This window comes from Bison bison, unplaced genomic scaffold (assembly GCF_000754665.1).
Source record: "Bison bison bison isolate TAMUID 2011002044 unplaced genomic scaffold, Bison_UMD1.0 scf7180017864535, whole genome shotgun sequence".
Classification (NCBI taxonomy): Eukaryota; Metazoa; Chordata; class Mammalia; order Artiodactyla; family Bovidae; genus Bison; species Bison bison.
Window position 1 is genome coordinate 10,988,526 of NW_011495084.1, and position 13,007 is coordinate 11,001,532.

At 43.2% G+C, this 13,007-nt stretch overlaps 1 pseudogene; it reads right to left on the minus strand.

Annotated features, from left to right (window-relative positions):
• Nucleotides 1-8,955: 8,955 nt before the first annotated feature.
• LOC104982646 lies at nt 8,956-9,302 on the minus strand (annotated as a pseudogene).
• Nucleotides 9,303-13,007: the final 3,705 nt, after the last annotated feature.

Below are 13,007 nucleotides of genomic sequence, written 5' to 3' on the forward strand. Positions count from 1 at the left end.
CTCCTGCGACTCCTGCATTGACAGGCGGGTTCTTGATGACTGAGCCACCTGGGAAGCCCAGATCCTGTTACTCTACTACCTAAAACCCTGCATGTCTCCCACTCCTCAGAATCACAGCCCAGATTCTTACAATATCTGACAACGCCCAGAACAACATTGGCACCCTACTCATCCCCAGGCGCCCCCGCACCCCCACCTTGTTCTGCTGCGGGCACACCGGCCTACTGGCTATTACTTGGACACTCCAGACCTGCTCCTACCTTCGGCCCCTTGCACTAGCTGTACCTTCAGCCCCTTGCACTAGCTGTACCTTCTGCCTAGAAAAACCGTCACCCAGGCAGCTCCAAGATTCTCTGTGATCAACTTCCAGTCTGTCCTGCCCTCTGGCCTGTGTTCTAGATTCCCCTTGTCCTGCTTCACTTTTCCATAGCTCGGATCCCTTTCGAACACAGCACATAATTAATTATTGATCAGGCTTATTTTCTCTCTCCGGTAGTAGAACATAAACTCCAGAGAACAGGAATTGTATCTATTTTCTCCACTGATCGGTCTTTAGCACCAAAAACAGAGTAGGTACAGAACAAGAGCACAAGAAAGAGCTTTGAATGAATGAGCAAGTGGGTATCAGCTACCGCGGGCGGCGTTTCCCTCCCTGGCAACCTCAACTTCTGATGATGACCTGAATCACTCCCTCACCTTTCATTCATTCATTTATTCATTTGTTTGCTCAACAATTATTTATGTGTCTGTTCTGTACCAGGCATTAGAGATAGCGAACAAAACTAAGTCACCACCTCTTTCCTTGCCAGGAAGACAGGCGATAAATACATAAACAGATTGAAATGTGCTCTAATGTTACATGCTACGAGATACCAGGATATGCTGCCCCCAAATATGCTTCTTTTGCATAAGGATTATTGTAAGCTGATTATGTTGAGAAAGAAATCAGAGTAGAAATTACCCTTTTGTAAGGAAAATTTCCATTCATAAAAGAAATCTCCATTTGTAAAAAGCGTCTCTCACTCTGTACCAGGGAGAAGAGGACTCTAAATCACAGAAACCTCTTCTCCATAGAGAAGGAAGGCGCAGATGTCACTCTGCAAAGCAAGACTTACTCTTGTTTATTATATTTTCCTAGTCACCTTCCCTTAACTTGCCACCTCCCCTCCCACCTTTCTTCTTTTGTTGTATCGGAAGATAATGTTTAAGTCCAAATTCTAAACCACTTCTGAGTCACTCTTCCCAGAGTTTCTCTCTGTATATGAGGCACGCTGCTGCTGCAGCTATTTAATCGCTCATTCATGTCCAACTCTTTGTGACCCCATGGACTGTAGCCCCCAGGCTCCTCTGTCTGTGGAATTTCCCAGGCAAGAATACTGGAATGGGTTGCCATTTCTTTCTCCAGGGGATCTTCCCAAGCCAGGGATAGAACCTGCATCTCTCGCTGCTCCTGCATTGGCAAATGGATTCTTTACCACTGTGCCACCTGGAAGCCCAGGTATACACATGTTAATAAACTTCTGTTTGTTTTTGTCTTTTAAACTGTCTTTTGTTACAGGCTTCCCTGGTGGCTCAGATGGTAAAGCATCTGCCTCCAATGTGGGAGACCTGGGTTCAATCCCTGGGTTGGGAAGATCCCCTGAAGAAGGAAAATCCGCTCAGTACTCTTGCCTGGAAAATTCCATGGATGGAGGAGTCTGGTAGACTACAGTCCATGGGATCACAAAGAGTCGGGCACACTGAGAAACTTCACTTTGTTACAAGGACCCCAGCTGAGAACCTCAAAGAGAGGAAGTAGGATTTTTTCCTCCCCTAAAGGCCATCGTATGCTAAAGCTGGAATTTTCCTGGCAGTCCAGCAATTGAGATTTTGCCTTCCAATGCAGGGGGTGCAGGTTCGAGTCCTAGTTGAGGAGATAAGATTCCACATTCCTCGTGGCCAAAAAACCAAAACATAAAACAGAAGCAATATTGTAACAAATTCAGTAAAGACCTTAAAAGTGGTCCAATTCAGTTCAGTCACTCAGTCATGTCTGACTCTTTATGACCCCATGGACTGCAGCATACCAGGCCTCCCTGTCCATCATCAACCTCTGGAGCTTGCTCAAACTCATGTCCATTGAGTTGATGATGCCATCCAACCATCTCATCCTCTGTCATCCCACTTTCCTCCCACCTTCTATCTTTGCCAGCATCAGGGTCTTTTCAAATGAGTCAACTCTTCGAATGAGGTGGCCAAATTATTGGAGCTTCAGCTTCAGCATCAATCCTTCCAATGATATTCAAGACTGATTTCCTTTAGGATTGACTGGTTGGATCTCCTTGCAGTCCAAGGGACTCTCAAGAGTCTTCTCCAACACCACAGTTCAAAAGCATCAATTCTTCAGTGCTCAGCTTTCTTTATAGTCCAACTCTCACATTCATACATGACCACTGGAAAAACCATAGCTTTGACTAGATGGACCTTGGTTGGCAAAGTAATACCTTTCCTTTTTAATATGCTGTCTAGGTTGGTCATAACTTTCCTTCCAAGGAACAAGTGTCTTTTAATTTCATGGCTGCAGTCACTATCTGCAGTGATTCTGGAGCCCAAGAAAAGAAAGTCTGTCACTGTTTCCATTGTTTTCCCATCTATTTGCTGTGAAGTGATGGGACCGGATGCCATGATCTTAGTTTTTTGAATGTTGAGTTTTAAGGCAGGTTTTTCACTCTCTTCTTTAATTTTCATCAAGAGGATCTTTAGTTCCTCTTCACTTTCTGGTCCACATAAAAGAAATAAAAAGGAAAACAACCAATCAGGATGAGGTAGAGTGTTAGTCTCAGGAGGGTGACTAGGGAGGCATCACTGTAGAAATAACATTGGTGGAAGAGTCTGAGTGAAGTGAGGCAGGAGCTGAACGGCTTTTGGGAGAGGTGCTCTCAGCAAGAGAACGGTAAGCAAAGGACCAGCAGCAGCGGCGACATGCCCTCACTCAGCCAACTTCAGGTGGTACAGCCTGCCATCGCCACCCGACACCTGATCAGTGGGAGGTACTGATAGCACTGGGCAAACAGCGATGCTGTAGATGTACTGTTTCAACTCTCAGATGGGTTCTCCTCTTGTTCTTAGTTCTCTCTCCTGAGACAGGAAGGAAGCGGGCAGGGAACAACCATAAAAAGACAGACAGAGCTACTGAGGATACAACATAAACTGCTTAGAATCTACTAGGCCCACGATGGCAGATTTGATTTCCAGTAGGCCCTGAGTCTCGTTACATGCTCACTGTAACACACCAGCATGCTAAATGACACACCTACAGATGCCATGAACGTTCCAAGGCCAACACTAAAAGGCCAAAAAGTAGGTGGTGATCCAATTCCTGCAAATTCTCACCCCTTCCCCCAAATAGCTGGAACAATTCTCCCACTCATTAGCCTAGGAAATAACCCAGCTGGTAAAAATTAACCACCCCCACACTAGGGGGTTGCTCTTGCCTTTTGAAATGGACCTGTGTTCTGCCTATGGACTGTGCATCTCTGTTTTCACTTTACTATGGCTCATTCTTGAATTCTTTCCTGCAGGAAGCCAAGGAACTTTGTGAGACCTGGGACATGACCATTCTCTCAAGCCCCATTTCCTGCAACCTCTTTACAAAGGATATAAATAAACCTACTTTTACCTAGCACTTTGCCTCTCACGGAATGCCTTCTGCACTTAAACATAAAGAAGTTGAGTTTCATTAAGTCTGGAGATGAGTCATGCAGCTTCAGTTGGAAGATGCAAATCCCATCTGAGGTGTGCAGTTTCACTCCCACTTGCCATGGCAGCCCTTCCCACATGCACACATCTCCAAACCAAAAATAAAATTAAAACACAGCAATGAAACACAGCCCTTCCAAACATGCACACATCTTCCACACCAAAGATAAAATTAAAAACACAGCAACAAACTTCTACTCGAAGCCTCTATGCTGCAGGCAACATGTTACATTTTTTCCCACACATTTAATTCATTTAGTCTCCAAATATACAGATTCAGTTCAGTTCAGTCGCTCAGTTGTGTCCAGCTTTTTGTGACTACATGAACCGTAGCACGCCAGGCCTCCCTGTCCATCACCAACTCCTGGAGTTCACCCAAACCCATGTCCATTGAGTCGGTGATGCCATCCAAACCACCTCATCCTCTGTTGTCCCCTTCTCCTCCTGCCCTCAATCTTTCCCAGCATCAGGGTCTTTTCAAATGAGTCAGCTCTTCACATCAGGTGGCCAAAGTATTGGAGTTTCAGCCTCAGCATCAGTCCTTCCAGTGAACACTCAGGACTGATCTCCTTTAGGATGGACTGGTTGGATCTCCTTGCAGTTCAAGGGGACTCTCAAGAGTCTTCTCCAACACCACAGTTCAAAAGCATCAATTATTCGGTGCTCAGCTTCCAATGGCACCCCACTCCAGTATTCTTGCCTGGAAAATCCCATGGATGGAGGAGCCTGGTAGGCTGAAGTCCATGGGGTTGAGAAGAGTCAGACACAACTGAGCGACTTCACTTTCACTTTTCACTTTCATGCATTGGAGAAGGAAATGGCAACCCACTCCAGTGTTCCTGCCTGGAGAATCCCAGGGACTGGGGAGCCTGGTGGGCTGCTGTCTATGGGGTCGCACAGAGTCTAACATGACTGAAGTGACTTAGCAGCAGCAGCAGCTTTCTTTATAGTCCAACTCTCACATCCATACATGACTACTGGAAAAAGCATAGCCTTGACTAGATGGACCTTTGTTGACAAAGTAATATCTCTGCTTTTTAATATGCTGTCTAGGTTGGTCATAACTTTCATATTTAGGTACTCCTATTTTATAGATGAGAAAAATTGAAGCATAGGGATGTAAAACTTGACCAAGGATCTCACTAGTAACTGGTGGAAAGTGAAAGTGAAAGGGTTAGTCACTCAGTTGTGTCTGACTCTACAACCCCATGGACTGTAACCTGCTAGGCTCCTCTGTCCATGAAATTCTACAGGCAAGAATACAGGAATAGGAAGCCATTTCCTTCTCCAGGGGATCTTTCCAACCCAGGGACTGAACCTGGGTCTCCTGCATTGCAGGCAGATTCTCTACCATCTGAGCCACCAGGGAAGCACAGTAACTGGTGGAGCCAAGAGTCATTTTTTAAAAGACAACTTACTTCTTGAATCTTTAAATAGGAATTGTCAACATTTTTGTCCATAATTGAAGCATTTTTTAGTGTTATATGAAATAATGGTGCTTCTGATAATCAGTAATCACTTGGATGTGGTGAAATTTGGTAGGTAATTGTATCAGTAATTGTTTGACCATCCCCATGCTCTTCGTACTCTGAGCAGATGAAGTAAGAGATATAGAGAGGTCGTTTGCCACTGTAAGATGATGGAGTAGAAGGATGTGTGCTTATCTTCTGGGAGAACTTCAAAATTGCAGCTCGCTGCTGAGCAACCATAGAGAGGAGAATGTTGAATCCCACCAAAAAAAGATACTCCATATTCAAGGGTAAAGGAGAGGCCCCAACCAGACAGTAGGAAGGCGAAATCGCGTTTAGAATCAAACTTCATACCCGTCGGAGACGCTCAGAAGGGTTGAAATAGAGATGAGATCAGTTCAGCCCTGACTCTGAAGTAACTGATGGAACCGATAGTCAATTCAGAGCCAGGGCTGAACTGACCTTATCTAAATTTCAACCCCATCCCTGCTGGCAAACAACCTCTCTGCATCTCTTACTTCATCTGCTCAGAATACGAAGAGCATGCTGCTAAGTCGCTTCAGTCGTGTCCAACTCTGTGTGACCCCATAGACGGCAGCCCCCCAGGCTCCCCTGTCCCTGGGATTCTCCAGCCAGGACACTGGAGTGGGTTGCCATTTCCTTTTCCAATGCATAAAAGTGAAAAGTGAAAGTGAAGTCGATCAGTTGTGTCTGACTCTTAGTGACCCCATGGACTGCAGCCCACCAGGCTCCTCTGTCCATGGGATTTTAGAGGCAAGAGTACTGGAGTGGGGTGCCATTGCCTTCTCCAACGAAGATCATGGGGATGATCAATTACTGATACAATTACCCACCAAATTTCATCAAATCTAAGTGAGTATTGAGTATAAGAAGCACCATTATTTCGTATAACACTAAAAAGTGCTTCAAGTAAATTACGGAAAAAATATTAAGATGACTCCTATATAAGAGATGGTTCATGCAGTAAATTTTCTTTAAAAAATAGATGATTTTTAAGTATGGTACATCCATAGCCAACAAAACCTTTTTCTTTCCTGTGTCAAAAGCTGAGATATCCCTCCTCCAATCTAAAATTCTCTCATTATGTTCTCTATTTTTTCCTCCTCCTTGACCTTTTCCCACTGATTTTTTCCCTTTCTCTCCAGTGTGTTTCAGTCCAACTTCCTCAGACTAAAAACATCTCCAGCTCTCTTTTATCTGGAAAGTCATCAGCCTGGCTCTCATAATGTCATCCTCTAGCTATTATTATTCCATTTTGCTCTTTCTCTTATTTTCCTTACTTCCTCTCTACTATTTATGTTGAGGCTCATAAAGGCTATCAGACATCAGATATTCAGATCCTAATTATTAATCCTAGTGTGTGTCTGCAACATCTTTGTTGTGAACTTGTTGCTGTGGTTGTTCTTTGCCCAGAAACCTCCCACTAGGGAACCCATCTTCCCTCACACCAACCCTTAGAAACATTGCTCAGGAGAACTGACTCACCCAATTACTTCCACCAGGAATGCACATGTGATCCAGGCCCTGAGAGAATGCTACCTCAAGACCAACACCATGGGCAGGCACGTGATCTAAACCAGACGCAATCAGATTTCTGCCCTGAACTTTCCTCTTAGGGCTCTCATGAGAGATGGAGTCTTTCTCTCGAGACTGTCCTTTCACTGCTGGTGGCCATTTGGTCCGTGATGTGGAAACAGCCTAAGTGATGGAGAAAGATATGGATCCCTCAGGTCATTCTTTGATGTCATAGATACAATTATGCATCAGACTAGGATACTCCTAGACTGTCCCCTACGTGAGTTAAAAAATTTCCTTTTTTTCATGGTGCTTGATTTGTGTTTTAGTTACTTGCAATCAAAAGTGTTAATGCAGTCTTCTACGTGCTTTTATGTGATGGTCAGTCAAGGGCAGCCACAGGAGATCACAAGAAAACCAAATTTATTATACTCATGGGTCTAGACTGGAGTCACTGTTGCCATACAGGGTCACAGGAAAAGCACCAGAATGTGGGTTTTATCTTCAAGCAGAAGACAGGAAAAAGGAGGAAGGCTGAGGCTAGAAATTTTTTGCAGTTTCTAGGGGAAAGTCAAGGCATCCCAGGGTAAACAGTCTTGTTTCTGTGGGCTCTAAAGTATAGTGTCAGTCACTCAGTCATGTCCGACTCTTTGCAACCCCAAGAAGTGTAGCCCAGCAGGCTCCTCTGTCTGTGGGAATTCTCCAGGAAAGAACATTGGAGTGGGTTGCCATTTCCTTCTCCAGGAGATCTTCCCAACCCAGGGGTTTAACCCTCATCTCCTGCATTGCAGGCAGATTCTTTACCATCTGAACCACCAGAGAAGTCCTAGTCACCTGACACCTGGCCTAGGATGATTAAGGCAGAGGGATATTGTCTGCTGGGGTGTGAGGCCTGATAGAGGATGGCTCTAATTGGTTTGTTGGTATATCAAAGGTGTGCTCCCAGACAGGTTCTTGGAGCTGCTCAGTCACTAAGTTGTGTTCAACTCTTTGTGACCCCATGGACTGCAGCCTGCAGTGGTTCTTTACCACTTGAGTCACCTGGGAAGCCCTTGGCTATCTCTTAAGTTTGCTAGCTCCAGGAGGAACAGTCTATCTCCAGAAAGGCTTTTTAATTTTTTTTAATTCATTTACTTTTTATTGAAGCATAATCGCTTTACAGAAGTTTGCTGTTTTCTGTCAAACCTCAGGTGTCAAAATAGCAAATAAACAGAAAATAAAAATATATATGATACCTAAAGTTTCACAGTTTTCGAAGAGCTTTGATATGCTTTGTTTCACTTGATCTGATGGCTTTGCAGGGCAGGATATGTTTGTCTTGTCTTGCTTTTGCTCATGAGTAAATTTCTGGGACTTAGCACATGTTGGACATATGACAATTGCTCAAAAGTATTTGTTGAGTTAAACGAGAAGTATATATGTTATTATTTCTCCCATTTTATAGAACAGGATATGGAAATCAGAGAACTAGTTAGGTCCTAGAGTTGATTTAGAATGGTCTAGATTAGGAACTTCTCTGGCAGTCCAGTGCATAAGACTCTGCCTTCCAATGCAGGGGGCACAGGTTCAATACCTAGTCAGGAAGCTAAGATCTCACATGCCAGCGTGGTTCAGCCAAAAAAGGAGAATGGTCTAAGTTAGACTAGGGTAGCAGGCTATGGTGAAAAGCTAAACTGGGAGTGTAGGACGGACTTGGATTACAGTACAGGTGGCAAATTCCATCTTAGCTTTTTTTTTTTTTTGAGTTCTACAGCAGTTCTCAACTATGTCTCATTAACTTTTGCTCTCTACAATCACTCCATCCACCCAGCAGCCAGAGTGAGCTTTTTAAAGTGTCAAATCGGATCCTATCACTCTTCTGCTGTAAGGTCTTCAGTCGTGGCCCTTTTCTTTCAGAAATAAGAGCTCCAGTCTTCAATACATAGTGTGGGGTCCTTATGACCTGGCTGGTTCTGCCCATCCTTTGGACTTTTCCTCCTACCCTTCATTTCCTCCTATCCTTCTTGCTGCTCCAGCCCCTGTAGACTTCTTTCCATTCTAGAAAAATACAGTCCTCTCCCAATTCAACGCCTTTGCCTGGAACACTCTCCCTCCTTCGCTCTGTTCTCTCCCTCCTTCGCTCTGTTTTTTTTTTTTTTTTTTAAGTATAATTTCCATTTTATTGTCATTTCAGAGAACCCAGTATTTCTTTAATCTTTAAGGACTTGGATTCTTACTTGGGCTTTGGAGGAGGACATGGGGTAGCACCTGGACGTCTAAATGGAGGATACAGGTGTTCAGTCTTTCCGGGCTTCCGAGAGATTCCTGACTACCTTACGATGCATTGCACAATGCATGCAGTAATGGAAGCTTGGGAACACATGGCATCAAAGACACTCGCTTCAAAAATGTCCCTGAAGGCTGCGAGCGCTATGATGTTCTAAATAAAGACTTCTTAGTAAACTTATCCTTAGGCAGGCACCAAGCACAGTTGGTGCAGCGAATAGGCTGCACGTGGCCGAGGCCCTTCTTGGTCTGACCATTATTCTTGTTTTTGGTCATTATTCTTTTCTTGGTCATCTTGGAAGTGCAAAGGCAAGAGAGATCCTCCTTCACTCTTTATCTAGTTAATTCCTCCTCGGTGTTGAATTTTCAGTTCCAACATCGTTTACTCTAGAGATTTCTGAGCTCTCCTTCCCCACTCTCATTCTAGACCAGGTCTCTTGCTACCCACTCTTTTCCCCGTGTTTTGATTTCATAGCCTCTATCAGCTTGTCATGATTTATTGAGTATAGCCTCTCCAAAAGACCACCAGCATAACCTGTCACTCAAGTAAAACTTAGAAATGTCTCAGAAAGGGGAAGTCAGGAGCTGATATGATAGAGTTTTGAGGTCTTGACTCAAGTGGTTTTAAGGGGATCCAGTTGAGATCAGGCAAAGTTCTTTATTTAATCATTTAGAAGTAGTGAATTGAGAGTGAGCTGGGGGTCTTGAAGCAAGGAGTTATACAGTGAAGAGTTCTGTTATCCTGAGACATTGACTGTTTGAGCAGCTAAAGTTCAGATAAATTGATTTTTTAAGGAAGTTCCTAAAGCAAACAATAAAGATATTTACCAGTGTATAGTCTTAGCTCCCTGGGCAGGAATCATTGGAATAAATCATGCAGTCTTGCTGATGTAGGTGGCCTTAGTTCTGAGTCCCAAGTTACAATGATACGTGTGCAAGCAGTCTCAGTCTTTTTGACATGCCTGTGTCTGTTATCTGTGGCAGTTGTAACTTTACACCAGATTGATATCCATCTCTACCACGGAGTCTATGCTTTGTGAGGGGAGATTGCATATCTGCTTTGCTTACCATTTTATTCCCTATACCAATCAGAAAACCTGGAGCATACAAGGTATTCACCTAATATTTGCTTAATGACTGAGACCTTTGACAAGAGCCTATGGGAGGATGGGATAGAAATCAGAACCTGCATTTGTCTTCACTCCTACATTTGAGTGGCTCTAGTAATGCCAAGTTGGGTGCTGGAAGAACTCATGTAAAGATGAGAAGTTCCACTTTGGGAAATGGAATTTCATCTCTGACAGCAAACACATATCTAGAATTCAGGAAAGGTAAAAGTCAGGGCAATATATGAAAATGTAATGAATTTTGTTGATTCAGAATGGCTTAAAAAGCAAAGTAATGTGGAGCTGTCAGATAACTATCGTTGCTATAAATCTGATTTTATCAGAAAAAAAATCCTTAAAAATCCATTTAGATTGAAAGTCCTCCTCAATCTGGCACGGGCAAGACTAATTAAAATGTACTAGGTTGGAAAGATGATGATAAATAGATACATAACACCTTCTGCGTGCCAGGTACTTTTTCTAAGTGCTTAACCTCCATTAACTCATTAAACCTCATAATAACTCCATGAGGTAAGTGCTAGAATCATCTCCATTTACAGATAAGAGACATAAAGAACTGAGAAAATCTTCTTACAACTATACAAAATAGGACTCCATTAACATAGCTTTCTACACTGGGAAGTTCTTGCCCAAGAAGATAGAGCTTGTAAAATATTTGTCTCAAAAACATCCAGAAAATGCATTCCTCTGAAGGCTAGACAGCTCACCTGGGAAAACCAGAGTGCTTATCAAAGAGTTGTTTACTTACCAAGAGTCATTTCAAAACCTACACCTTGCTGAATTCACCAGTCTTAAATTGTGCGTCACACACTTGGTCCAGCCACAAGCAAGTTCCCACACTGGAAATCTCATCTTCACCTTATAAATACCCATCCTTGAAGTTCCACTCTGAGACACCCTAAGATGATGCCAATACAGGGCTCTCCTTCATTGTAATGAGCAGCAAACTCGGCTTTGCTTGAGCAATATATTAATTTGGTGTTCTTTTCAGAGGCCCAGCAGTTAATAGAACAACAAGACTAATGCCTTGTGTCCAGGGCTTTACTAATGTGTTCACTAATTTTGTGTGGAGATGGAATAAAAACCAGGATTTATTATCCAAATAGATGCCCACTTCATTTGGGTAAAGACAGTTAAGTTTTGAGAAAATTAAGGGCAAAATTCTTTGTATCTGAACCAGAGTTGAGTAGAGCTTTAAACTGCATTAAATAAAATCATAGGGAACTCGGTGCTTTCACTGCCATGGGCCCTGGTTCAATCTCTGGTCAGGGAACAAAGATCCTGCAAGCCATGTGGCCAAAAAAAAAAAAAAATTAAAAACAGATATATATATAGTCATAGACTAACAGACAAAAGCAAGATACTTAAGTGAATATAGCCAAAAATATCATCAAAACCAGCCAGGTGAGAAGGAAGGTTAGGATGCAGAAGGTCCTATCAGGCACAGAGATGAAAAGCACTGGCTTTGCATTCAGAAATGAATTTAACTTCTGGCTTCAACACGTAACAGCAATTTGACTTCGGGCAATTAACTTCCCAAACCTCGGCAGCTCACCTATAAAACAGAAATAATGTTCATACCTACATCACAGAGTTAATATGAGAACTGAAGGGGATAGCATATGCCAAGAGTTGGCCATGGTGTAATTGGTGTACGTGCTGCAGTTCATGGGGTCACAAAGAGTCGGACGCAACTGAGCGACCGAACTGAACTGAACTGAACTGATTGTTATTCTTACCATTCACTGCAGGATTTTAGGGCTTGGGAAGAGGGAAGATAAGATCAGTGGTAGACTTGAAGGAAACTGGAGAATTCAAAGAGAAGAAGAAAACTGTCTTGCTGGCTAGGAATTCAGTGTTGGGCTTTTCTGTCATAATCTGGTATTTTTCCGGGAAGACTAGTTACCAAGGCCAGAGGGGTAGTTCCCCAGTGGAACTTTTTCTCTCTTTTTGACATGAAAGCATTGTTTACCTCCCAAGTGGCAGAGTGTAGGACTGTAGCTGAAGTTTGATCTTAAAAGTTTAAGAATTCAGAACCCTGAGAGAGAGAAGGAATCTGTCAATGAGAAACACCTAAACATTTTTGTGTGGCTGGCTGTGCATGAGGTGAGCACTGTGCAAAGGAACAGGAGCTCACTGAGCCAAGACATGTTCTTTTCCAAACTTGCTTTTTCATCAACCATGCAAGTCTTGCCCAGAAGCCCAGATAGGAGGTGTTGGGTGGGTTCAGCGCTTATTGCAGCCACCCCAGCTTTTTGTCTGGCCCCCAAAGATGAATAATCTTGGAAAGGGAGGCCATTTTCTCATGACGAAGAGAACTGTAGAGTCGGTGTTTATTTTGTATTTATCATGAGCCTCTAGGGGCTGCTGCTTTGCCTGCGATTCCTCATTGGATCCTTCTCACAAACCTTTGCAGGTATTATCATTCTCGTCATTGAACTCCTACTTGATTTACTTGTGTTTTCTTTAGCTTTGCAAAAGAGCCCCAGGGTCGGGAAAATTCAATGCTTTGTAAGCAGGCAGGAGAGACGTGGTGTGGCGTTTCACTGAATGTGGAAACAGAAAACAATAGAGAGGATCAATGATCCCAAGTGCAAAGTAGAAGCAGCAGATGGAAAGACGGTAGGTTGAAAAGATAAGAAAGGCTAATGACCCCTATTTTAACAGCGTGGCCTTGAATCGTAATTTCACATGCAGGAAAAAGCCTCTAAATAAAAAGACGAGTTTCGAGGGTGAACTTGAGAATATGAGATTTGAAAGGGTGAATTTCTTTCTGATGCTAATGTGGCCACTTGGAAAACTGGGTGGTTTTCCAGATCCTAAATGAATTCTTGGAATAAGGTTAAAAGGTATGAAACAGAATATTGTATGT